Source organism: Gallus gallus, chromosome 3 (assembly GCF_016699485.2).
Source record: "Gallus gallus isolate bGalGal1 chromosome 3, bGalGal1.mat.broiler.GRCg7b, whole genome shotgun sequence".
NCBI classification, from domain to species: domain Eukaryota; kingdom Metazoa; phylum Chordata; class Aves; order Galliformes; family Phasianidae; genus Gallus; species Gallus gallus.
The window spans coordinates 106,799,145-106,824,765 of NC_052534.1; the positions used below are offsets into that span (position 1 = coordinate 106,799,145).

Here is a 25,621-nt window from a genome sequence, read left to right on the forward strand (position 1 = left end):
ATGTTCATGGGGACTGTCCACTCGGCTTTTGACCCCACCAACTCTGCCAGATGGGGAGTCCCAATGGAGATTCCATGGCCCTCCACATTACATACGTAACTACATACATTACATAGGTGCCCATGTGCGTGAGTATAGACACAGTGTAAGGAGGTGGGAAGGGACCTCCAGGTTCTCCCTGAACCCTCAGTATCATCCGAAGTAGGGAAAGCTTGAAAGTTAGATGAAGTTAGATGAGAATTTCTCATGGCAGCTTGTGCCCCCTGCCTCCCAGCCTTTCCTTAGGCATTTTGGAGAAAGGGTCTTCTCCATCTCCCCTGCTCACGATGAGAAGACAGCAAGTGAATCCTTCTCCATGAGCCTTCCTCAGACCCTCATGGGACAGATATGAGCTGACAGAGGGCACTTCTCTGCAGCAAACGTCTTGGTCACTTCACTTTGACTCAATTTCCCATTGTTTTCTCTTGCAATCTCCTCAACACCCACACAGAGCAGATGTGGTCACCCATTCACTGGAAGGGAGTGTATAAACAGGAGGGAGAGTGGTTGTTCACGAGGGTAGACAGTGATAGGACAAGGGGGAATGGTTTTAAACTGAGACAGGGGAGGTTTAGGTTGGATATTAGGAAGAAGTTTTTCACCCAGAGGGTGGTGATGCACTGAACAGGATGCCCAAGGAGGCTGTGGATGCCCCATCCCTGCAGGCATTCAAGGCCAGGCTGGATGTGGCTCTGCGCAGCCTGGTCTGCTGGTTGGCAACCCTGCACATAGCAGGGGGTTGGGACTGGATGATCATTGTGGTCCTTTTCAGCCCGGGCCATTCTATGATTCTGAGTGCAGCCTACAGTCCCCATGACAAACCTCACCCTCTGAGATCACTGCCTTGCATACAAGGACTTGTTTATCTCCAACATGTCATGGTCCCCCTTCAACACAACCCAGTGGCCCTCAATGGCCGCAGGACAAAGACCACAACCCCAACCAACATCACCAGGCTCCACTTCAGTACAAAACCAAAGACCCAAGTAATGAAGAATAAGCATCCAATCAAGTCTTAGATGAAAATTCCTGCAAACAGAAGAGTTTGGCTGCAAATTCTTCCGCCCTAAGAACTCTGCAACCTTTGTTTCCAGCCTCCTTCCCACTAACTCTCCCCCATCTTTTTTATGAACGGAATCACTGATGGAGCTTAAAAAGATGAATTACCTGATCTGCATACTCAATGAAGCTCAAATACTTCATAAACGCGACATGAGTTTTAACGGTATTTAATGGTATGCATTAATTAATAATTCTTTAAAGACGTCAAACATTTGTAGATTTAAAAACTTTATAACTTTCAATAAATTCAGCGGGGCTTAATGAATTCATTCAGATTTATAGAGCTTCTGAAACACGCTCCATCTCAAACAAATCCAATCATGTGTGCCTGTTTAAAAGGCAGGAAGAAAGCAAAGAAGGGGGGAAGAAAGAAAAAGGGCGAAAAAAAGAAGACAATGTATTAAGTCTTGATTTAATGGGAGAGAGATGTATTAAATCTCCGTGGCATTTTGTTGATTGATTCTTCAAGAAGTTCTGAAGAATCAAGAATGAAGAATTCTTGATGTGATGAGGGGCTCAGCAAGGCACGGGCTGGGTGAACACCACCCACAACAACTTGGAGGTCATTCTTTGTAATGTGGGTTGGGTGAGAGCACCCCCAGGAGAGGGACAGAGACCTGAAATGGTCAGACTGCACCATGGATAGGGATTAGCACTGAGCTGGGATGTTTTCATCCAAGAATACCCAAATATCCAGTAATATCAGCAAAATGAAGATTCTCCATTAGTATCTGTGTGTATCTGCTGACGCAGATATATGTCTCTCTATATATCTATATCTGCACTTGTATTTATATTCATATTCACTCATAGAGTTGTGCAGCTATAGATACGTAGCATAGACATGTATATAATCCAATATATATATATTTTATTAGTATTACTTCTGAAATAAAGCATTCCAGACATCAAATCCCACAAACACACCCTAAAGGTCAGCTTCTTGTCTCCACCTGGTGCAAGCCCAAATTCGGGATACACCATCCATCCCCCCTCCTCCTCTGGTAATTGCAAGTTTTAGGGAAGCTCTCTGCAGAGACGAAAGCTCAGGTGAGACACTGGAAACAGAACACAACTCATCCTCATGGGCGGCCAGGTGCACAAACAGGCTGGGTTTTATCTTGAAGCAACTTCCCATGCTCACGCTGGATGAAAGAAAAGAGGGCCCACGAAACCAATGGGTTTACAAATAGAGCCTTTGCTCCAGCTTGTTCAGGGAGCAAGCTATTGATCCCCTGATGCACCTCGCAAGCCTTCTAGTAGAGATCAATCGTCCCACTCCTACAACACATTGGTACATAAATCTCAGGGGACAAAGGCTGAAGGGCTGTCCCTGCCCTCAGGATGGATAAGCAGGTCACAGCAGAGGGCTCTGAGCATGGGGATGGTGGAGGAATCACAGGGACACTCACAGTCTCCCGGGGCTTGTGAGCATTTTCTTAGCCTTAATCACATTGTGGCCACATGAAAATGGCACAGAGATCATAGAACCATACAGGTTGGAAAAGACCTCCAAGATGACCAAGTCCAACTCCAACCCACCCCACCATGCCCACTGTCCACGTCCCTCAGTGCCACATCCCCACAGCTCTGGAACACCTCCAGGGACGGTGACCCCACCACCTACATGGGCAGCTGTGCCACTGCAGCACTGCTCTTTATGAGAAGAAATTGTTCCTAATATTCAATCTGAACTTCCCCTGGCACAACTTGAGGCCACCACCTCTCATCCTATCGCTGTTACGTGGGAGAAGAAACCAACCCCCACCTCACCACAGCCTCCTTTCAGGAGCTGTAGAGAGCAATGAGTCCCCCCTGAGCTCCTCTTCCCCAGACTGACCCATCCCAGCTCCCTCAGCCACTCAAAAAATCAGATACCCTACAAACAAAGACAGTGGTGCTGACATCAGTGAGGACTTCCCCACCAACCCAACGATGGGGACATGGCCATGGTCCCTCGAGGTCTTCCCTAGGAAGGCATGAAGGAGAACGAGCAGGATGTTACCCAGAAAACAAAGGCCCACATGAAGGTTGGGTATTCACATCGTTTATGTGCACCTTCTTGCTCCCACTGTTTGATGCCTCTATCTTCAAGCCTCTCATGCAGTGATCCCAAAACCAGAGGTGAATCCTATTCCCAAAATATCCACTGACCAGCTGAGGGGTATTGCTCACCCTGTGTGACCCCTATCCCTCAGGACAGGAATCACAACGTGTGCTTCTGCCTCTAAAAACAGCCGAGCAGGGCTGCAGCCTCTGTAAGCTCCTGTCACGCAAACCAGATCCTAGCAGGTGCCTCCCAGTTCTATCGGAATAACTTTTCTTATCCTACAGGATGATGTTTTGACTTTCGGCAGTCAGAAGGCTGCAATAAGATCAGCAGCATGAGGGCTCTCAATTAATACATGTGTGATAGTATGTGCCCATACCTTACCATGGGGGCTGTATGATGGGATGGGATCATAGCATCACAGAATGGCCTGGGTTGAAAAGGACCACAATGATCATCTGGTTTCAACTCCCCTGCTATGTGCAGGGTCGCCAACCAGCAGACCAGGCTGCCCAGAGCCACATCCAGCCTGGGATGCCACTGCTCCCCATGGCTTTGGCACCTCTCCTTGTCCCTGCAGGCAGTGGGGACACAGCCCCAAAAAGGGACTTGCTGGGATGCTGCTATCCATACGGATTTGCTGCTGACGTCTGTTTGGCCCAGGAAACCCATCCGTGTGCCTGGCTCACTCCTGCAGCTCTTTTGCAGCATCCTGGAAATGTCCTGGGCATCAGCTCTGCTGGGCAGGCTGGGTCAGGAGACAGAGGAAATAAGTCTGAATTGCAACAGAGGGGAAAGCTGCAGGGGGGGGGATTGTCTCTGGATGGCATGCAGGAGCTAGAAAAGCAAGCAGCAGCTCGGGGAAAAGGGATAAAGAATGGCAAGCAGGGCTTGAGCTGCTTCACCACACTGGTTGCAGCCATGGGCACAGGAGGAGGAGGAGAATGCTCTTACAGATGGGGCTTGTGAGATGCAGCCCTGCTGTGCTGCACAGGACCAGCTCCAGCTCACCTGCAGGGGCTGAAGGTGCGGCCACCACCAGCACCAGCTCTCCTGCAAGGTGGGTATGGCGTGTTGTGGTTCAACGGGGTTTTGGGTGCACCTTGTGTACAGGGTGGGAGGCTTAAATCCACCAGAAATAATGAATCATAGAATGGCCTGGGTTGAAAAGGACCACAATGATCACCAAGTTTCAACTCCCTGCTATGTGCAGGGTCACCAACCAGCAGACCAGGCTGCCCAGAGCCACATCCAGCCTGGCCTTGAATGCCTCCAGGGATGGGGCATCCACAGCCTCCTTGGGCAACCTGTTCAGTGCGTCACCACCCTCTGGGTGAAAAATGGGGTTAAGAGCAGGTTCTGTTTGTACTGAAGTAAACCCACATGCCCACTCTGACTTGTTTCACCCATCTTGGTGCACGAATTCATGGCTCCGCTCTGTGCTCCTGACCTGATGCAGCAGCATCAAAGCACATGGCTACGACCACCTCCTTGCTCTAATGGTCATGCAATAGGGCTCAGAGGGCAGTGAGGTGCTGGCATTGCCGAGCAGAGAGCTGTGGGTGCTCCATCCCTGGCCGTGCCCATGGCCATGGATGGGGCTGTGGGCAGCCTGGGCTCTGGGAGGTGTCCCAGCGCACGGCAGGGCTCAGGGCTGGGGGAGCTCTGAGATCCCTTTCAACTCAAACCATTCTAAGATTCTATCACTATTCTTTCCTGTCCTGTCCTGTCCTGTCCTGTCCAAATTCAGAGGAATCACCACGCAGAAACAGAACTGGTTCGGTGGCACCCAGGGAAAGAAGGGTTTGGGGAAAGAAAATGTGATTGCCCTACGGAGTCTTCTTCTGCCCCGTGTTCTCAGCCCTGCCTGAAGGCTTGGCCACTCGTTGTTCTCAAGCAGGACTAATGAAAAGAAAAAGTCTGTGGTCTTTCTGGATAACAGAATACAGACCTAGATGCTTTTCGGATGTCAGCTGCTGCCAGTAATTAGCACTTCCCAGCTGCTGAGTCATAAATAGCTTGAGAAGTATTTCCAGTCCTTGCCCTCCTGAGAGCTAATCCCTAAACGGACAGTCCTGACAAAAAACAATCATCATCATCCCCAAATGACCAGAATGGCTGCAGAACCTCTCTTAGGGAGAGCAGGCTGAGGTGGCTCAACCACCGAACAGCCCCATCCCCAAGGCTTCTCCTCTGCCCTTTGCCCCTTCCCCTTACCTTCCCCTCTCCCAATGCCTGTCCCTACCAACACATCACTTTAAATACAGCAGTTAGTTCATTACTGACGTGTTGCCCAAACACTTCCTCTGTGTTTCACTTAGGCTTGCTCAAAATTGGTTTACTAGTCCTGTTAAGGAGAAAGAAGAGGGAAAAAACCCAGCTCCTATATGTCACTTCTAAAAGTGAATGCCAAGCTAGCTGCCAGAGTCGTCATCATTAATTAAGCAGAACAAAGGCCAGCTGAAACCAACATGAGCGCATCCATGCAGCTGTTTGCATCAGTTTAAATAAAAATATCCTTCAGGGCTCCTCCTCCAGCTCTGTCCATCTGACCACTGCCAGTTCCCAGCTGGTGTGACCGCATGGGTTGGCGTGTCCTGTGTTGGGAGCAGGAAGTATGGACATGGATGGGCTGGTGTTGGAAAATGGGAGAGGAAAAATTCTCATTTATTAGCAGGGGGAATCATAGAATGGCCTGGGTTGAAAAGGACCACAATGATCATCTGGTTCCAACCCCCTGCTATGTGCAGGGTCGCCAACCAGCAGACCAGGCTGCCCAGAGACACATCCAGCCTGGCCTTGAATGCCTGCAGGGATGGGGCATCCACAGCCTCCTTGGGCAACCTGTTCAGTGCGTCACCACCCTCTGGGTGAAAAACTTCCTCCTCATATCCAACCTAAACCTCCCCTGTGTCAGTTTAAAACCATTCCCCCTTGTCCTATCACTATCCAAAGGAAAGTATTGGGATTCTTACACCTGGCATCCTCTGTCATAAACCTAAAACACTGGGGCACAGCAAGGCTGTGAGCACCTAGGGTAGCACTGATGGATAACGGGGACCAATCCTGACCTCAGTTTTTCTCTCCTGGGTCCTTCCCACTTCCATAACTCTTATTCCAGATGCAAGGACCCAACACTTCAAGCAAACCCAGGACATGGATAGCCAGGAGTGACAGGATAAGGGGGAATGGTTTTAAACTGAGACAGGGGAAGTTTTGGTTGGATATGAGGAGGAAGTTTTTCACCCAGAGGGTGGTGACGCACTGAACAGGTTGCCCAAGGAGGCTGTGGATGCCCCATCCCTGCAGGCATTCAAGGCCAGGCTGGATGTGGCTCTGGGCAGCCTGGTCTGCTGGTTGGCGACCCTGCACATAGCAGGGGGTTGGGACTGGATGATCATTGTGATCCTTTTCAACCCAGGCCATTCTGTGATTCTATGATCCACACCGAGCCAGCCAAGTGAGAGCAGAAACCTCCATAACTCAGCAGAGCATATTTTTAACGTGAACGAGAATAAGCGGATGATGGCCTGCCCTACAAAACCCTGCTGCAGGGCATCCAGCCCAGCGTGGCAACGCTCCCAAGTGGCTGCTGGGGCTCTCGGCACTAAGTATAGCCCTACGATGAGCTCAGACCCCTCGCTGAGGTCTCTGAGTCACCACCTCCCCCTCCAACCTCCGGCACTGTCCGTGCTGATGGATCCTTTGCCACCGGTGCTGGAGCAGGAGATGTGAATGCATCCATGGGAGGGGATGGCACAAAGCTGTGCTTGTCCCGAAAGCTTTGGCTAGGAGGTAATGGTGACCGCCCTGCATTGCTCCCTGTGCTGGTTTTGGCTTTTTTTTTTTTTTCTATTTTTTTTTTCTCCTGGCTGCCTGTTGCATGGAGAGGGAAAAACAGAAAGCAGCACCGACTCCTCCTCACCCTTCCCCTTCTTGTGGTCAGAGCTGAGCTCTGCCCTCTGTGTGAGCTAAGAGCTGAGCAGGAGGCCTTCAAGGACATCGTGACAAAGCACGAGACACAATAAGGAAATAAATATGAGATCAATCAGGGGGGGACCCCAGGAATCTCACCGCCGTCCCCAGGACTGCACAGAGACGAAAGGAAAGGAGGGGCAGCCAGCAGGCGGCTCGCTATTTTAAGGACAAGCTCCAATAGTAAAGCAATCATCTCCCCAGCAATGCTATTTTCTGGATCCCTGCCCTCGAGGCAGCACGAAGCCACCGCGTTTTCTATTCCAGTCACACCCAGGGCTTCTCTCCAATCCATCCATCTCAAATCCGGCCCCGCCGGGGTTGGGGGGCTGCCTGGAGATGGGGGGTGAGAGGGGATGGCACCGACGTGGGGATGGGGACGTGGGACTCAGCCCCGGGTTGGGATTGGCTGCCGGCACGATGGGCGCAATGGGATAAAGGCGTTGATGCTGCACCAGCATTAAGGGCTCTTCTGCTCCTTTCATCTGCATTCTCACTGCTGCTGGACAAAATGCCTCCCACGTAAGCGGTTCCCAGCCTCCCTCCTCCCCGCACCCCCTCCTGCATCGCATCACGGCTGTGGATAACAGCGCCGGTCCTGCGGCTACGGGGTCATTTCGGGACCCTGTTTTGTGCTCGCAGGCATAAGATGCTCATCTCCATGGCAGCCCCGAGGGATGGGACCAGCCGGAGCCAGGGAGATGCCGGGATGCTCTGTGTAAGCTATGCCTGCACCCGCAGCACACCCCAGTGCCACCCACTCTTTGCACACCACAGGGGCAAACTGCATATGCACAACCCCATTGCACCTTCACCCTTTCCACAAGCACTAAAGGACCCCCCTCGCTCAGCACACACAGTCCAAACCCCACCAGAGCTCTGCTTAAAGCTCTTCTTGCTCATCCGTGGATCGTCAGCCAGGAGCTGCATTTCGTGCTGCAAGGATTTCCCTGCAAACCTCACCTTCAAAAGCCCGAGTCCCCAAAGCCCCGAGGCACAGCGCTTCCTTCTGCTCAGTGCAAGCAAGTGGTCCGGAGCTTTGGTGTTTCAACACAGCTGTGTGTTGTAGCAATACCCAAATGCCAGTCATTGCTATAAACCTGAGCCATTCAGGCCATTTTGGTCACCTGAACACTTGAGTTTGAACCCTATTTTTCCATCAAACTGACTCAGAGACCCTGAGCTGAGATGTGCCTCCCTCTGCACCTCAGTTTCCCCAAAGAAACCCTCTGCAAATGGAGAATCCCACTAAAAGGAGTCAGGATGGCACAAAGAGGAGCAGGGTTTAACCCTCCCTTGGCCAAACCTCACCCCAGGATAGCTAAATATTTGCTCAAGCAGGGGCTCCTCTCATGCTCCTACACTCCTATCAGGCTATATCCTGACCTCTCATCACCCATCTCCTGCCCTGGCCACGTCCTCACTCATAAATCAGTATTCAGAAGCCCAGATGGAAAATAAATAAACACTCATAAATACTCCCCGACCTGGCAATTCTTAGGGTTTTTTTTTTCCCCTCTAAAAAAAGGGGGAGGGAAAAAAGAAAGCAAGGCAGAACGACCCCAAGCCTCCTAACAGGCAAAATCAGATCGTGCCACAGTGTCATTCCAGGTCCCCAGGACTAAACTGGAGCAGGTCCCTAGGAGTCACTCGAGCAGCAGAGAAGAGGCAGAGTGCTGCAGGAGGCAGCTCTACACCCTGCAGCCAGCAAAATAATAATAACAGTAATAATAATAATAAGCCATGTCCAATCAGTCCTAATATCCATCACTGCCATCAGGTTCGACGCGGGATTAAAAACTGGAAGCGAAGAGATATGGCTGTGATTTCCAATGCATTTAGAGAATGATTGGGAATCCCAGCAGAGATGCGTTTCCAGCCACGGGTGCACTGCAGAGCTTTGGTGAGCCCCCAGCCCATGTCCGACCCCACTCCTCTTCCTCACCTCTCACTGATGGCTTCAGCCATAGGTGGGGTCATGCGGGGCTGTAGACCGAGCTAAGGGGGCCAAACCAGCTCTGTTTTTGCTGTAGGTGTAGGAAGCATATTTGGAGAGGGATTTGCAGCACTGGATGAAGTCCATCACCTTCCAGAAGAGCTTCCTCCCACTATAAAGGCAGCTCTGGGCTCAGGCTACTATGTAATATTTATCAGGATAAATCACGGCTCGCCGTTACCTCTCCTGCTGGTGAAATATTCATCCCAAGCACAGATGGAGATTCACGCTTAAAGTTGGCCGAAATTTCATGCTGAGCCCACAAGCAAGCCTGTTGTGCTGATCTTTGTGGAGCAACAAACGTCCCTCTGCAAATACCTCCTTCAGGGTGGGGACATGTGCAAGTCCCACACAGCTCTATCTTGACCACCAACATGTCCATTGTATCAACGTGCCATTCACAGAGGGAACCATTCACTTGGGATGCTCGTTGCAATGTTGAAGGCACCAAAATCATAGAATCATAGAATCACAGAATCGCTAAGGTTGGAAAAGACCCACAGGATCATTCAGTCCAACCATTTGTTCGCCCTTCACCAATGGTTCTCACTAAACCATGTCCCTCAACACAACATCCAAACACTCTTTGAACACCACCAGGCTCAGTGACTCCACCACCTCTCTGGGCAGCCCATTCCAGTGCCTGACCACCCTTTCAGACAAGTAATATTTCCTAACGTCCAGCCTGAACCTTCCCTGGCGCAGATTGAAGCCATTACCTCCAGTCCTATCACTGTCACACGAGAGAAGAGGCCGACCCCCAGCTCACCACAACCTCCCTTCAGGTAGTTATAGAGAACAATAAGGTCTCCCCTGAACCTCCTCTTCTCCAGACTGAACAACCCCAGCTCCTTCAGCCGCTCCTCATAAGGCCTGTGCTCCAGACCCCACACCAGCTTTGTTGCCCTCCTCTGGACACACTCCAGGGCCTCGATGTCTTTCTTACAGTGAGGGGCCCAAAACTGGACACAGTACTCGAGGTGCGGCCTCACCAGTGCTGAGTACAGGGGGACAATTACTTCCCTGTTCCTGCTGGCCACACTATTTCTGATACAAGCCAGGATGCCATTGGCCTTCTTGGCCACCTGGGCACACTGCTGGCTCATGTTCAGTCTAGCGTCAATCAACACCCCCAGGTCCATTTCCTCTACACAGTCTTCCAGCCACTCTGCCCCAAGCCTGTAGCGTTGCCTGGGGTTATTGTGGCCAAAGTGCAGGACCCGGCATTTGGTCTTGTTGAATCCCATCCCATTGGCTTCAGCCCAGCTATCCAGCCTATCCAGATCCCTCTGCAGGGCCTCGCTACCCTCAGGCAGATCAACACTTCCAGCCAGCTTGGTGTCATCTGCAAACTTACTGAGGGTGCACTCAATGAATTGCAAATGCTTAACAATTTACAGTCCAATCAGACAAATGCACGAAGTCCAATGACACAGTGTGGTGACGCACTGAACAGGTTGCCCAAGGAGGCCGTGGATGCCCCATCCCTGCAGGCATTCAAGGCCAGGCTGGATGTGGCTCTGGGCAGCCTGGTCTGCTGGTTGGTGACCCTGCACATAGCAGGGGGGTTGAAACCAGATGATCATTGTGGTCCTTTTCAACCCAGGCCATGCTATGTCACTATGATTTTAATGTTTTATCAAGAATTGGAGACACTGGTGGAGGAAACTGGGAGGTGTGAGGGTGCAGTGGGGGCTACAAACGCTCTCACTGGATCCCACTGCACCATTCCCCGCACCACACACCTCATCCATATGGCTGCAATGCAGGATCCACGGGGACAACGGCACTTGGCATCGTTCCTCTACACACCCCTGGATCCTCACCAAGAGCCTGCTAGTTTTCTTCCTTCTTTCTCTTTTTCTCTTCAGCGCTACGGGGAGGAATGGGTTGACATGGAGAGGGAGCAGTGCAGACAGATCCATCAACTTCAGCCCTGCCGGTCGGGAGGAGCCGAGCCAGCGAGCCGCTGAGCTGCGGCATGCAAAGCAGCAGTGAGATACCTCCACCTCGGGGGAGCTCTGCATTGAGGGATGACGGAGAGCCCCCCGGCCTCCCTGCCTCCCCGAATCCTCCGCCTCCGCACCAAATCCCTCGTTTCCGTGACGACGGCCGGCTTGCATCAGTCCTTCTATGATACTGCACTCACTCGGTGCAAAGGACAGCCCATGTGGCTCATCCATCCTGGGTGGGGTTCTGTGGGGCTGCCAGCCAGAGCCCTGCTGGTTGGGGATCACCCCTTTGACCCGGCTACTGGGAAAAGCTACCAGAGGTGATGCTGAGAGCAGCTGGGATGGAGGATGGGCAAAGCGACAAATCCCAGCAGAGCTTGGTGCTGAGGATACACCTCTGCCAAGGAGTAAACCCATGATGGAGCCTGGTCTCCAGGTGTAGCCATGTCCATGCTATCAGTCTCTCTCATCCTAAGCAGGGTTATCAGTCCTTCTCATCCTAAGCCACCTGCTGGGGATGGTCCAGCACCAGAGCTGTGCTAGAGATGGTTTGGGTAATCCTGTTTGACCAGGTCTGGAATGGCGCTAGGGAAGGGCATTGGCAATGCAAGGGTAGAGAGGACTAAATTCTGAACTTTGTGTCTTGTTTCATTTACAGTTCACATCACTCAATCATGCGGCCCCAGTAAGGCCAGGGCCTTGGGAGCTGTTGAAGAGGGTCCAGAGGAGGCCCCAAAGATGACCAGAGGGCTGCAGCACCTCCCCTACAAAGACAGGCTGAGGGAGATGGGCTTGTTCAGCCTGGGGAAAAGAAGGCTGTGGGGTGACCTTATTGCAGCCTTTCAGTAACTACAGGGAGCCTATAAACAGGAGGGGAGTCAACTCTTTGAAAGGGTAGATAACAGCAGGACGAGGGGAAATGGTTTAAGTTGAAGGAGGGAAGATTGAGGTTGGATATCAGGAGGAAGTTCTTTGCAGAGAGAGTGGTGAGGTGCTGGAACAGCTGCCCAGAGAGGCTGTGGATGCCCCATGCATCCCTGGAGGTGTTCAAGGCCAGGTTGGATGGGGCCCTGGGCAGCCTGGGCTGGTATTAGATGTGGAGGCTGGTGGCCCTGCCTGTGGTGGGGGGGTTGGAGCTTCATGATCCTTGGGGTCCCTTCCAACCCAACCATTCCGTGATTCTGTGATTCAAGGCAAACCTGAGCCCATCTCACGGCTGCTGTCATCACTAATTTTAATTAAGGATATGAAGACATCTCTACGGACACCGCTAGGGGTGACAGCAAAGAGCTACGCCTAGAGAATGGCCAGATGATTGGACAAAAGAGCAGGAAGGACGCTCTGCATTCAGCCATAGCACACACAGGAATGGGAAAGGGATACGAGCAGAGCATGCTGGAAGAGAGAGCTTTGCTATCAGCATGAGGATGTGGGAAAGGGAGAGGTAGGAGGACTCACATCTCACTCCCATTACTCTGGGAAAACCCAGTCTGGAGGGAAAAGCCCTTTGGTTTCCAGTGAGGGTTCAGGGTTGGAGGTCAGCAACATGGGATTTACATAGACTGCTGCCTGCCCTAGCCCATGGAAATAGATCAATGGAGGGGAAAACACAGCTCAGTGAGAACCCTGGATCACTGGAGAGGGAGTTAATTAGCCCCCCTGCAGCTTATTATTGCCACGAGATCAAGTGTTTTGTGCTCTTTGGAGAATGCCAACCATCCAAGGAAAAGACAAAGGAGGAAAAAGCACAGAAGGAAAAAACAAAACCAAAAACAAAAGGCATCTCGCTGTCGCTGCTGGAATTTGTTTGCAAGGCTGCTTTATCAGTGTCAGGAGAACGGCAGGCTGTTTGCAACTGCAGGGGTCCACATAGCTCAGCTCAATAAGAGGAGCTTGGTGGGAGCCCAGAGCCAACTGCTGCCTGCTGAGTACCCTCAGGTGATGGAGATGCTCTTATGGGCAGCCAAATCCCCATGGTGTGCAGGAGGGGATCGGTGTGGGCAGCTCTCCTGTGTCATGAGAAATCACCTCTTATCGTGAATGGGAAGCAGTGTCTTCTTCAAGATCCGGGAGCCTTGGCCTCAGTGGGAACACAAATGCTTGAAAACATGGGGTTGACCACACTGGTGTTGGGCAAAAAGCCTGGATTCATCCAGTCCCCAGAACACTCAGAGGGTGGTGATGCACTGAACAGGTTGCCCAAGGAGGCTGTGGATGCCCCATCCCTGGAGGCATTCAAGGCCAGGCTGGATGTGGCTCTGGGAAGCCTGGTCTGCTGGTTGGCGACCCTGCACATAGCAGGGGGTTGGAACCAGATGATCGTTGTGGTCCTTTTCAACCCAGGCCTTTCTATGACTCTATGAACACTGAGCACTTGTACTTAACAGCGTGAAGATAGAGCTATATGTTACGTACACACACACACACACAGAGCTGTTCCTGGCATTAAAATTTCATTACAAGGAGTGCACCAGGAATAACCATTATCTATTATATATTACACGCTGCTTTAGTTTAAAAGAAATCTAATGGCTGAGGGGCTCTGCTGCAAGAAGGAGCCTCTCTGGCCTGCAGCTGGTTGTGCTGAGGAACGTTCTGCTTCATGACATCTCCCCACCATCACCTCCCAGCCCCGTATTGGCACTGTGGGGAAATCCAGCCCAGGAGATGCCTTGCAGACTGTTTCCCTGTCTTGGTGCAGGCATTGCTGGATTCTGGGTCCCTTTATGGGATGCCCAGGGCAGGGCAGGGACAGAGGACAGGATCTTGTGGCTGTTAGAAGTGTTCTGCAAAGCCCTCTATTCTCTACCTGGATGAAGACGTGGTGTCATAGTCCTCCATCTCAAATGCTCCCTCCTCGTGGCTGTTTCACACCCTGCCCTTCCCAGACAGCCCTGCTCCCAGTTCATCACCGCACTGGTACCAGATTTACAAAGTCCAGGAATTGCTTGTGAGTTCTCCCCAGGATCCTGTAATGCTTCTCTCCTGCCTTGCATCCTCCTTCCTACTCACTCAGACAAGACTTGGTCATTCCTCACAATTCCAACACGATCCTCCTGGCAGCTCAGGGCCAGAAAGAGAGGCTCATCAGGAGACCTTTGAACGCTCCCCAAGCTCCTGCCTCCACCAGCTCTCAGGCAGCATGGAAGACCACAGTCCCCATCAGTCTCACACTTCCCTGGTGAGGAGCAGCTGCTCCTCAGCTCTACAGCACCCAATGCCTGTAGGTTGCACACCTACAGCATCCATGCAGGTAGAGGCAAGAGGACTGAGGTCTAAATGTTGAACGAGCACATGTGGCACATCTGACCCCAGGCTCTCCTGCTCACCCTCCACACACTGCTGCATGGCTGTCATAGCAAGAAATAAACATCTGCACTGTCCAAAGGCTTTCCAGTGACGTGATTTGCAGATCCTGCTTGCTGGATGGCAGACAGCAAACAATCCCAGCGTCCTGATAGATGCCACCTAATAAAAGATATTAACAGGGACACTAAGCTGTAATGGGGTGGAGAGAGGGGCTGCCAGGCTAAAATCTTAATGCTGCCATGCTGAGCTTTTAATCCAATCAGTGCTTTGGTGTGTATAGAGGTGGTGAGTCCCTTGGAAATCCCCAAGCAAAGGCAGTCAGGTGGGGAGTAGCCAGGACTCTGCAGGGCTTTGGCCATCCCTTTGCTGTGCTTTGGGGAAGCTGGGGAAGAAAGAAGGGAATCAAACTGTAAAGCCAGCTTGACCTTGTCCAGTGGATCACATGGAGAAGGAGTCTGCTGGTTTCTTGTTAAAGAAGTTTTGGGGGTTGGTTGTGGGCTCACTGGGATGGCAGAATAAGGTGGGTGAGCAAAGCCAAGCCCAGCTCAGGCAGCAGGATAAGCCGGAGACCACTGCCAAGAAGCAGAGTGGATGTGACCACCTTGATGGCTGAGAGACAGCAGCAACAGGGAAGGGGCATTAGCTGTGCAGGCATCGGTTGTCCTAATGCTAAAGCAGGTCCCACCTTTATTTGCTGCCAATGAGCCCATCTCTGCATTTTGAAAGCCCTTTTTCCCTTTCCCATTCAGTACACAATGCCTGTGAAAGTGATTTCTCAGGATGCAGATGAAAGCAGAACAGCAGAGAGCCCTCAGTGCAATTATGAAAAGGAAGTCATAAAAAACAGTAATTAAAAGTCGTATTTCTGCTGGGTAAATGCCTGGACAGGGCCAGGAGTTGTTAAGAGAGAAAGATGTCTGAAAGACGGGATGAGGAGGAGGAGGGAGAGAGGAGACAGGAAAGCTGTGTGAGCACCAGGGAATGAAGCAGGGACAAGGGCAGGATGGCACCTGTGACCTGCTGGAGTGGGTACTTCAGCTTCTAAAGAGGGTGCAGATGCCCACTGCCATTGGGACACTCAATGCTGGGTCTTCCCAAACCCTTTACACGCCTGGCATGGAGATCTCCCAGCAGAGGGGTCTGTAGGTGACGCTCTTGGAAGCTTGAACCAAGCTTCTGCTGTGGGCATACAGGCAGGGGAAGCTGCCAGGGGAATGATGACGGTACCCTCCCAGGAGAGGCTTCACACACCATCCATCAGTCCATTGCAGCTGCAGTGACGCTGCGCCAGCCCCAGAGGTAACAGATGTGGCCCTGACTGTGATGAACCTTTAGGGACATCTTTTGGGGGAAAAAAACACACACACAAAAAAAAAACCAACCAGGAGCCAACAACCTCCAATTCCAATGGGACCCAACGCCTTCCTGCCGCAGGCCTGAATCACCGGCAGTGCGGGCAGCGTGTCTTAAACAGACGAAGGAAGAGTGGAGCAACAGTAAATGGAAATGGTAAACAGGAGACAGATTAAAACCTTAATGGGTCTAAGTAGGCACCAGGGGAGAGCAGGAGTGGGAAGGGGTGGGGTTGGTCTTGTACGATGGCGGAAAGGCCTGCGGGAAGATCAAGTGATCCCACTGCACTCAGGGAAGGGAACCAGATGCTTGGAGAGCAAGAGCTGGGATCACCACTGAAGATGATGCTGATTTCAGCACAGGGTACCCAGAAAGGGGAGGTGCCCCATCTCTGCAGACAGCCAAGGTCAGGCTGGATGGGGCTCTGAGCACTGATGGAGCTGTGGGTGTCCCTGTTCAGTGTAGGGAGTGGGACAGATGGCCTTTAAGGGTTCCTTCCATCTCAAGGGACTGGACATGTGAATCTTGTTTTTATCCTCTGCCAAATTAGTATTAAAAGTTAGGATGAGTCCTCCGCCGCTGACAGCCCCCCTGCACTGCCACGTAGGTCTGGTTTCCTTAGAGAAGCAAAGTAAATCTGTGACACTCACTCTGCTGAAAGACACTGCACAAAATCAAACATGAAACCTCCGGAAACAGATTTTTGCACCTCTCACACAAAATCAGGCACTTTAAACATCTCCGAGGTGAGAAGATTTGACTTGAAAGCTTTCCTCAGGGCTCTGACACCTAAAGGAGAAAATAATAATTAAAAAAATGGATGCTTCCTTTTTCCCTACTTGGTTTTATTTCATTTCTGAGGAGCTGAAATACATCCCAAAGGGCCCGAGACTGGCAAAGATGTAGGGGAAGCCACTAAATTCCAACATGTAGGGGCAAGAGCTGGTTGACCACACCAGCATGAGTGACAGCAACTCTACCTGGCTCTCATCTCCAGCAGTGGTGACCTTGTCTTGACTATGCTGTGCTTGTGACCCCAAGAACAACATGGAAAAGCCAACAAAGGCTGCACCGTTGTGCACATCTGCTTTTTGGACCATCTCCTTCAAGAAGAGACCGAAGTCCTGCATGGCTCCCCTTGGGAAGAGGAGACACACAGGGTATCACCTTTTCCGTGTATGTTCAAGCATGCACCTGTGTTGGTGTGTGTGCTCACATGCTTGTGCTCATGGTAAGCTTGAGCTTGCAAGTGTGCGTATGCATGCATCTTAGTGTGCATGAGCACATGATTGGGTGCATGCAAACTTTTTTTTTTCCAAGTGTGTGCATCGTGTGCTCATGCAACGGTGTGAGCACACACATGGACAGGTGGGTGGTTGTGTGCAACTGTGAACAGTCTGCATGTCTGAGTGCAAGGGGCTGCAAGGCTGTGTGCACACACATGTATACATACACGGGGGGGTTTGCAAGGGGCTCCATGCAGACCCAAAGCCCTTCCATGCCAGGCAAATCGCAGCCAGGTGGGCTGACCTGCACCACGAGGTAGTAGCAAACAGCAACGGGATCTCGCTATGACTCATCAACAAGGCGCTGAAAAACTGTTGATCCCATTGATAAAAGCCCAGAGGGTTCGGGCACACAGCCAAATCCCTTCACTTCATTCATGGAAAGGAGGGCCGGGGAGGGAAATCGGCTGGGCTCAGGGCCAGGGAACAGAAGCACAAGCTCTGGCTATTGCACAGGGCCCTCTGATAGCCGTGGATGGAGGCCAGAGGCACGGGCAGGCAGCATGAGCCACGGACACCCCTACGCAACAAGGCTTTGGCCAGCAAACAAGAGTTACATGACAAGTAAAAGGAACCACAATTAATGTTGCAATTATCCTTCATATCTCCAGATTTTACATCAATTCCTGGACGTAGAATACTTGGCACCGATGGCATCACACCTCATGTGTATCAACAAAACTGTGTCCTACGCTCACTCCCAACAATTGCGATGATGAAACACGGCCAAGCCATGGACAGGAGCCAAGTGCTGTATTCGGGGGGCTCAAACACCTCACCATGGTCAGCCTTGGATCTCTGTGTTATGGGACACGCAGATAGCAGGGTGTGACTTGGACTCTTCTTACCCCACTGGCAGCCACAGAATCATAGGATCACCAATGTTGGAAAAGACCTGTAAGATCATCTAGACCAACCACCCACATACAGTCAATATTGCCAACTAAACCACATCCCTCAGTGCCACATCTACACGTTTTTTTGGACGCCACCAGGGACAGCGACTCCACCACTTCCCTGGGCAGCCCGTTCCAGACAGCCCTAATCAGACAGCTCCATTCTGGTCACCTTCTGCCTTCTAGCACAAGACAGACAGACAACAGCAAGAGAGAAACACCTACAGAAAGCCCGGTTCCACTGGACCAACCCCTTGGAGGGTGATGTACATCATTCCCTCACGCTATTTCCATGCCTGGATGCAGAAATCAGGGAAGCACCTGCCTAAATACCGGTGACTAACGGCATCAAGCAGAGAGGAAAATGAATGCTTTCGACTCGTATTGTAGCATTAGTCACGAACTGCTGTGCGTGAGAAGCGCCGGTCCCTGCGTTGTGCTCTACCCACACGAGCAGTCCCATTGAGATCCAGAGGTTACTCAAGCGGGGAAAGTCAAGCAAAGAAGCGAGGATGTGTGGGTTGCTCTCACGGTGCTTTTAAGGTAACGTTTGAGGTTGCCATCCAATGCTTTTTTTTCTCTTGAAATTCACTGAGCAATTTCCCCTCTCTTGTGGTGCTTTGCTTTTTTTCTGTTTTTTTTTTTTCTTTTTTTTCTTTTTTTCCAACCAAATGCACGTTACGGAGAAAAACGGTAAGAAACTGTAATTGTAGAGGAGGGGAGTGAATGCAGAGAAGGGAGACAAGGCAGATGTATTGACCATCTGCTATACCGCTAAAAACACCCACTTCAGTGTCTGTTTACAAATCAAGTTGCCTGTGTTAGTAGAAACAGAGGCGCTTGCTTCTGAAGTATCAGAGGATTGGCAGCCGGCACGCTGAGTTTATTAGGTGGTGGGCTGGCTCTTTGTGCAAGGCGTGGTAGGAGGAATAAACCCAAACGCTGTTCTAACAACGAGATACTGGGATAGAAAAAGCAGTGGCCACGAGGAGCTGCCAAGAGTGCCCAGCCCGGAGCCAGCTGCTATGGCTGGAGGAACAATGATGAATAAACACTCAGCTCCAGCTCTACCAAGGACCACATGTAGGGATGCTCTGCTGTCACAGAGACAGCTTGTGGCTGGGTCGTGAGATTGCATTATTTCTTTAAAAATACAAGTTTCCTGCTTGCTTACACATTGTTTTACAGCTCAGAGAACTCAGAAACCCTCAGGAATGGGATATGTATCGTCCAAGTGTTTTATCTTTGAGACAAAAACCCAAACAACTCATAGGACCTATTATTAAATTAATATCTTTGTGACATTTTGTGATCACTGCCACAAGATATGGTCTGATACCTGATGCTATCAGCCTGGCAGCCTTGACTGAATTCCAAGCAAGTGCAAGAAAGACCTCTGAAGCCCGGAGCCCGAGCATGCTCAGCATAAGGAGCCCAACAAATCAGGTCCTGTTCTCCTCTGCTTAAATGCCTAGAGGAGATCTGATGGTGCTAACACTGTATAACTGCTGGTGGCTTCAGGGCTGGGCTGCCTCATGGCTGCTCAGCCCCATGCTGGGTCTCACGTGGTTGCAGGTAGAGGCATATCATGTAGGAAATCCAGCCCAGATGCTGGATCCCTTTTCCAGCATTGCCAGAGAAACGCACACCCCCTATTCAGCAGAGTTCCCATTAGGAGTTTTCTTTCTTGTCAGCAGCCATCTCCAGACACTGGAGATGTTCTGGAGGATTTCTGATACCCATGGATGCTATAACCTTCTGAAGCAACACCTGGTGGCCAGGTGAGAACCCCAGGGCATCTCAAACTGCACTGAATCCTTTCTGGTGAACAACTGAATCAGTCCCCAGAGTCAGGGGTTGGGTGTGGATCCAGAAATCTGCATTCGTGTTGTAGCTATCTCCATGTCATCTGTGTGCTCAAGCCCTCACCACAGTGAATCGAGAGGGATCAGTAACCCAGCTTGCCCCACATGGCCTCTAGCTGCTGCTCCAGCCTGCACAGCAGCCTTGCCAGGATGTTCAGATACTATGAATGACACTGGCAGCACTACATGTGGACAAATACTGGAACGCTGTGCACAAGCACTGGCACAGGTTGCTCAGAGAGGTGGTGGTGCCCCATCCCTGCAGACAGCCAAGGTCAGGCTGGATGGGCTCTGAGCACTGATGGAGCTGTGGGTGTCCCTGTTCAGTGTAGGGAGTGGGACACATGGCTTTTAAAGGTCCCTTCCAACTCAAACCATTCTATGATTCCACAATTCATGTTTTGCTTCATGGCCCCAGAGGTGCCACAGAGCCAAATGCAGCTCTCAGTGGAAGGACCAGAGGAGCCCGAATGTCAGATGGCATTGCTTGGAATCTCATATCCATTTTTATATTGAAACATTAAACAGAAAGTCCCCAACTACCTTCCAGAGGTGTGTTTGATCACAGCAGGGATAACGAAACACCCTGACCCCTAAGCAGTCAGGTCATCGCTCATAAATGCCTAATGGTGCCAACAGACTTCTAAAGACCTGACAGTAACTGATCCTTATTTCCACCTGCATTACCACGTGGCAAACAGGTGCTGTAGGATGCAGCTGCATCTGGGGAAGCCACGGTTTGCACACACAGCTGAGGCTGCCTCTGCTTTGAAAAGAAGGGGCCGTGCACCTCTGGCAAAGCCACGTCTCAGATTGTGCCCATCAGGCAATCAAAGTTAGGTCTCCAGCAACCACCTCATGAAGCAGGAAGCCACGTGTTTGCTGTGTTGGAAAGGTATCTGACACAGGGAAGCACTCCAGGAACAACAGATGTTTTAGGTGTCAGCTATCAGTGAATGGGCCTTTAAAAGGGAGTGAAAAGAGCAGACGCTGCTGATCAACTGCTGATGCTCACTCCAAAGATGAAAACATGAAATCAGATCTTAGGGGATAGGACTTCTCTTTTTCTCTTCTTCTCTCTCTCTCTTTTATTCCCTTCCCTTTTAATTCACTCCTTTATCTCTCAGGCCTTGATGGTGTCAAGCACTGACTGATGAGTACAGCGGTAAGTTGCCTCTGGTTAAATCAAACACAGCTTCAAGCAATGAGTGTCTGGCTAGGAGCAGTTTAGGACTGATGGGGAGAAAGGGAATAGGCAACGCTCCTTGGATGAGTGGACAGAAGAAGAAAGTGTCCCTGCATCAGTTATCCCCATCATCTGGCACACGGAGCTGCACACAGTGGGGTGGCCAAGAGGTGAGGGCCACGAGGCTGATGCTAATGGGACTGAAGGCTTGGAGAAGTGGCAGCATCTTCCACTCCGTCCCAGTGCCCAAACTGAACGCATTGCCAACACCGATACCAAACACCAGGGCAGTCATTTCGAGTGGCTCACAGATAGATGTATTTGAGCTGAGTTTTCTTCAAGGTCAGTTCCTGCCTCTGCTCCCACCAGGTGAAGCTTCTCTGCAAAGACGGTGCTCTCTTCCCACTCCACTTTATGCCATTTTGCATTAGCATCAATGCCACTTGGAGCTGCAAAGCTCTGCTCTTTATTAATTCAGCAGGGCTGTTCATCCGCCTTATGCAGATGAACACCAAGTACGTTCAGAAGGGCCCCTTGTGACCAGCACTGGGGAACAGTCCCCCACTTAAAAGAGTAATTTTGGTTGACACAGAAAGCTGAAAAGGCTGGAAGGTGGGGTCATTTAGGAGCTGTGGGGTCTGCAACACATCAGGTGTGAGCCAGGCTACCTGCAGCATTCATATGGCCATGTCACCTTGTTGGCAAGGTGGAATTCCCACTCTGACTCTGAAGTCACGCAGCATTCACAATGCTGAATATTGGGGGAATGGTTTTAAACTGAGACAGGGGAGGTTTAGGTTGGATATGAGGGTGGTGATGCACTGAACAGGTTGCCCAAGGAGGCTGTGGATGCCCCATCCCTGCAGGCATTCAAGGCCAGGCTGGATGTGGCTCTGGGCAGCCTGGTCTGCTGGTTGGCGACCCTGCACATAGCAGGGGGTTGGAACTGGATGGTCATTGTGGTCCTTTTCAACCAAGGCCGTTCTATGATTCTATCATTCTATGATCAACCCCTTCGAGCCCAAACACTTCTCCCCAGGCTAGATGCCTTGGAAAGTGCTTTGTATGCTATGCATTGCAAGCTGTCATGCTATCCCAGAACTTAAACACACAAGAGATGTCCAAAATGGGGTCACAAATCCTAACTCTTTTGAATTGCTCATGCTGGATCAAATTTAGGTTGGATATAAGCAAAAAGGCTTTTACAGCAAGGGCACTGAAGCACTGGAACAGGCTGCCCAGTGATGTGTTTGATGCCCCATCCCTGGAGACTTTCCAGGCAAGGCTGGAAACATGGCAAAGAGCAGCTTAGTCTGCACAGCCTGATGATGCAACGCACACACAGCACCTGCAGGACACGCAGCCCATGACCACGCTGGGAAATCAAATGGGTCACAGCCAGTTCTCTGAGGGCAAGCAGCACGGCACAGCTCATATCCATATGGCAAACCTTGCCCATCCTCTCAAACAGGGTGGCTCTGTGCCCACTGGAAGGCATCCACGCTAAACCCTGAAGCATGCCCACATATCATCTGGGAGAAACAGAGTTGGCTTGGGCCAAAACCACGCGTTGGGCCGTGGCGATGGTACAGTGGTGTGGTATGGGTGATCGTGGGTCAGGATGGAGCATTGTGCTCCTGCTCTGTTTGGTTTGCTAGTGAAAAGACACAGGCACAGGGCTCTCAGCCATTGGGCTTGGGTTTGTGCAGTGCACGAGCACCGTGGCTCTTACCAACCCCCAAGGTGTGACTGGAACTGTCAGGGTTAGTGCCCATTGCCCATAGGCCAATGTTATCCACCTGGAGCTCACTGCCTTCCCTTCCTCTGAATAAGTGCACACACGTGTGTGCAGGCATGCACAAGGCCAGAAGCAGAACAGCTCCTAGGAAATAAAGCACTATTTGGCACGCTTCATCACGCAACTCGTTATTCACATCCTCTGGTTCTGCAATGAGAGCTTTAGCCGTGTGCACGCTACAGCTTTAGTTCTGTGGTCTTCTGCCTTGGCTCCACAACGCATCTGAAAGGCTTCGAATCAATCCTGAGGGGACATTTGTTATTACAGCTTTCACCTTTGTATTTTTAACCTCCTTGAAGAGTTCCCAAGGATAGCCAGAGGAGGCATACTATTTTAAGTGCACAGAGCAGAGGGAAAAAAAACATACAAAATTAGCACTTAGTGCATTTAGCGGACTGGAAAGCAGAGCGTTTGATCTGATCCTCACGTTGGAAAGGGTTGGATTTCCTTGCACAGCATCCTCCTCCCAAATCAAATTGCAGCCACCAGTAGCACCGCCTCGCTGGCTGTGGTTTCAAAGGATGCTTAACAGAGCTGGGAACGCACATATTGCAACAGTACCGTTGCAGAGTTGCATTAGCTTAATTACAAGCAGCAGTGCTAGGAAACCTCCAGTGCATGCAGGCATAGCCAAGTCAAGTGCTGGACGTCTCTGAATGCAGACCCAGTGTACATGTTGAGAGCAGAACATCTCAGGACAGCCTATCTCCACCTTCACACGCCAACCCTACATGAGCTTTGTTCTGCCAAACCCCACAGTTTGAGGCTGTTCCCATGTACTTCTTGCAAGCAATAAGCCACAAAAGATGCTAAAGAATGATTCCTCTGTTGGGCTGCAGTATTCCTTCAGTGCAGCAACTGCCTCGTAAGAATGGGCAGCAACTTCAATACCAGGATAAAGGTATTTGGGACTATTGTAACACCACTTCATGCACAGGGGAGGATCAAGATGATGTGTGGGACAACGCTTTCCTATCGTTTACTCTTTGGTCACTGTCACTCCAAGCGTGACTAATTCTGCAAACCTTTGGGGATGCCAGCAGATTTATTAGCGTGCTGCTAATAAGGCAGGTTAATTCGTCCCTCCTCTCTCAGCTGCTTGGACGTGGTAGCTGTCCCGGTATGGCTTTAGCCATGGCAGGCTGATGTCTGTGCAGTGTGGGGTATCAGCAAGGCGAGCACCAAGCTCACTTGCCCCCAGGTCTCCTTACAGTGTTCAAAACAAGGGAGAGATCCCAGCCACCAGGCTCAGAGCACACCGTGCTGGTGCTCCAAAGCCATAGGGAGATGGGGTGCTTCCAGCTGGTACCTTGCAACCCTCCCACTATCCCTCTCCGTGATGAATTTAGGATGATACAGACAACTCCCCTCACCCTGTCCTGTCCTCTGCTATCACAGGATCAGCATCACACAGTCACTCTCCTTGGTGCATCAAAGACCAACTTAACTTAGTACGCCTGGTTTCTCACACATCAGCAGGGAGATACTTGCTCCAACTCCTATCTGTCACAGCAATGTCTTCTCGTTTGGTTCATACCTCATCTTTTCTTCTCCCAGCTTGACAGCATTTCTTCCTTCCCTTTAAGGTCTTACCTGCAACATACTACAGACTGCCAGCAAATGCCCTCTCCACTGCTGTTTCCAACAACTGGTCAAGTCCAGCTCTTCCAAGCTCAAGTCCTGCCATCAGATGTTCTGCCCCAACCCACCCTGCTCCTCTGGGCAGCCTGGTCTGGGGGTTGGTGACCCTGCACATAGCAGGAGGTTGAAACTCGATGATCACTGTGGTCCTTTTCAACCCAGGCCATTCTATGATTCTATGATTCACCTCCACATTGTGGCAATGCAAAGGCCAGGTCTGGAGGCCAATATTCTGTTTGCAGGGCTAACGGAAATCACTTTGTCCATCTGAAAGTGTGACAGATCAAACCTTTGTGCTCAGGTCCCCCTCTCTAGCCAGCACATCCTTTTCAGCTTATAACACGAGTGCATTTTGCAGCACGTCACAGTGGCAATGCCAACACGTGCAAGAGGATGCCAATGAGCATCAGCAGGCTCTGTGGGCAGTGTCTGGCTTCAGGAGGTCTCCTGGGATGGGGAACATGCAGGTGCTTCCACGGAGGAGTAGAGCTGAAGCTCTTTGTTTTGGGGGACTGAACTTGTGCAAATCCTCTGTGTTTCCACTTCTCTCCATCCTCCTCCTGATGAAGCAGATGTAATCACTCTTAGCACCTCAAGATCATGAAATTTCTCAGAAATATATATATATATATTTCCAAAGCAAGGATCTTTAGGAAAATGAGATATCTGATGAAAAGCTATCCCCTTACCTTCCCTCCCAATTATTTTTCTAAGTACTATAGGCATGAAATAAAATATTTTCATTAAAATGTCAGCAAGCAAACAAAAAATGTGAGCAGATATTCCACACCAAAGCCAAAATCAACTCTGAAAAATGACTGAGGCAGAAGAGCTAACCCCTAGACTGTAATTTCCTTCCTAAGGAGGGAGCAAAGCCTACAGAGCTCTCTGTGCAGAAGGGACTACCGCAAAGCCTGGCATTATTTGATTTTATTGTTTTCACTTCAGAGTAATAACAGTCCTCCTCTAAGACTAGAGACTGGATTTGTCCTTACAGTATGACCTTTTTGTAACCTGTGAGTACTGGGAAAAGGACAAACTCTGGCAGCAAATGGACAAGATCTCTGGCTTTGTGCTGGTGGAAAGCGAGCTTTCATCCAATCTCAGTTCCAAGCTGCGCTGTAAAAACCAAAACAGAACAATAACAGATGTAGAACAGCCTCTCACCACACAGGCAGCTTCACATCTGAGTCCACAAAGTAGGGAAGGATCT

General features: G+C 50.8%; 1 protein-coding gene across 2 annotated transcripts in view; it reads right to left on the reverse strand.

Moving 5' to 3' along the window:
* Nucleotides 1–25,621, reverse strand: part of XKR6 (XK related 6) — a 188,446-nt gene that overhangs the window by 97,484 nt on the left and 65,341 nt on the right. The window lies entirely within an intron of this gene.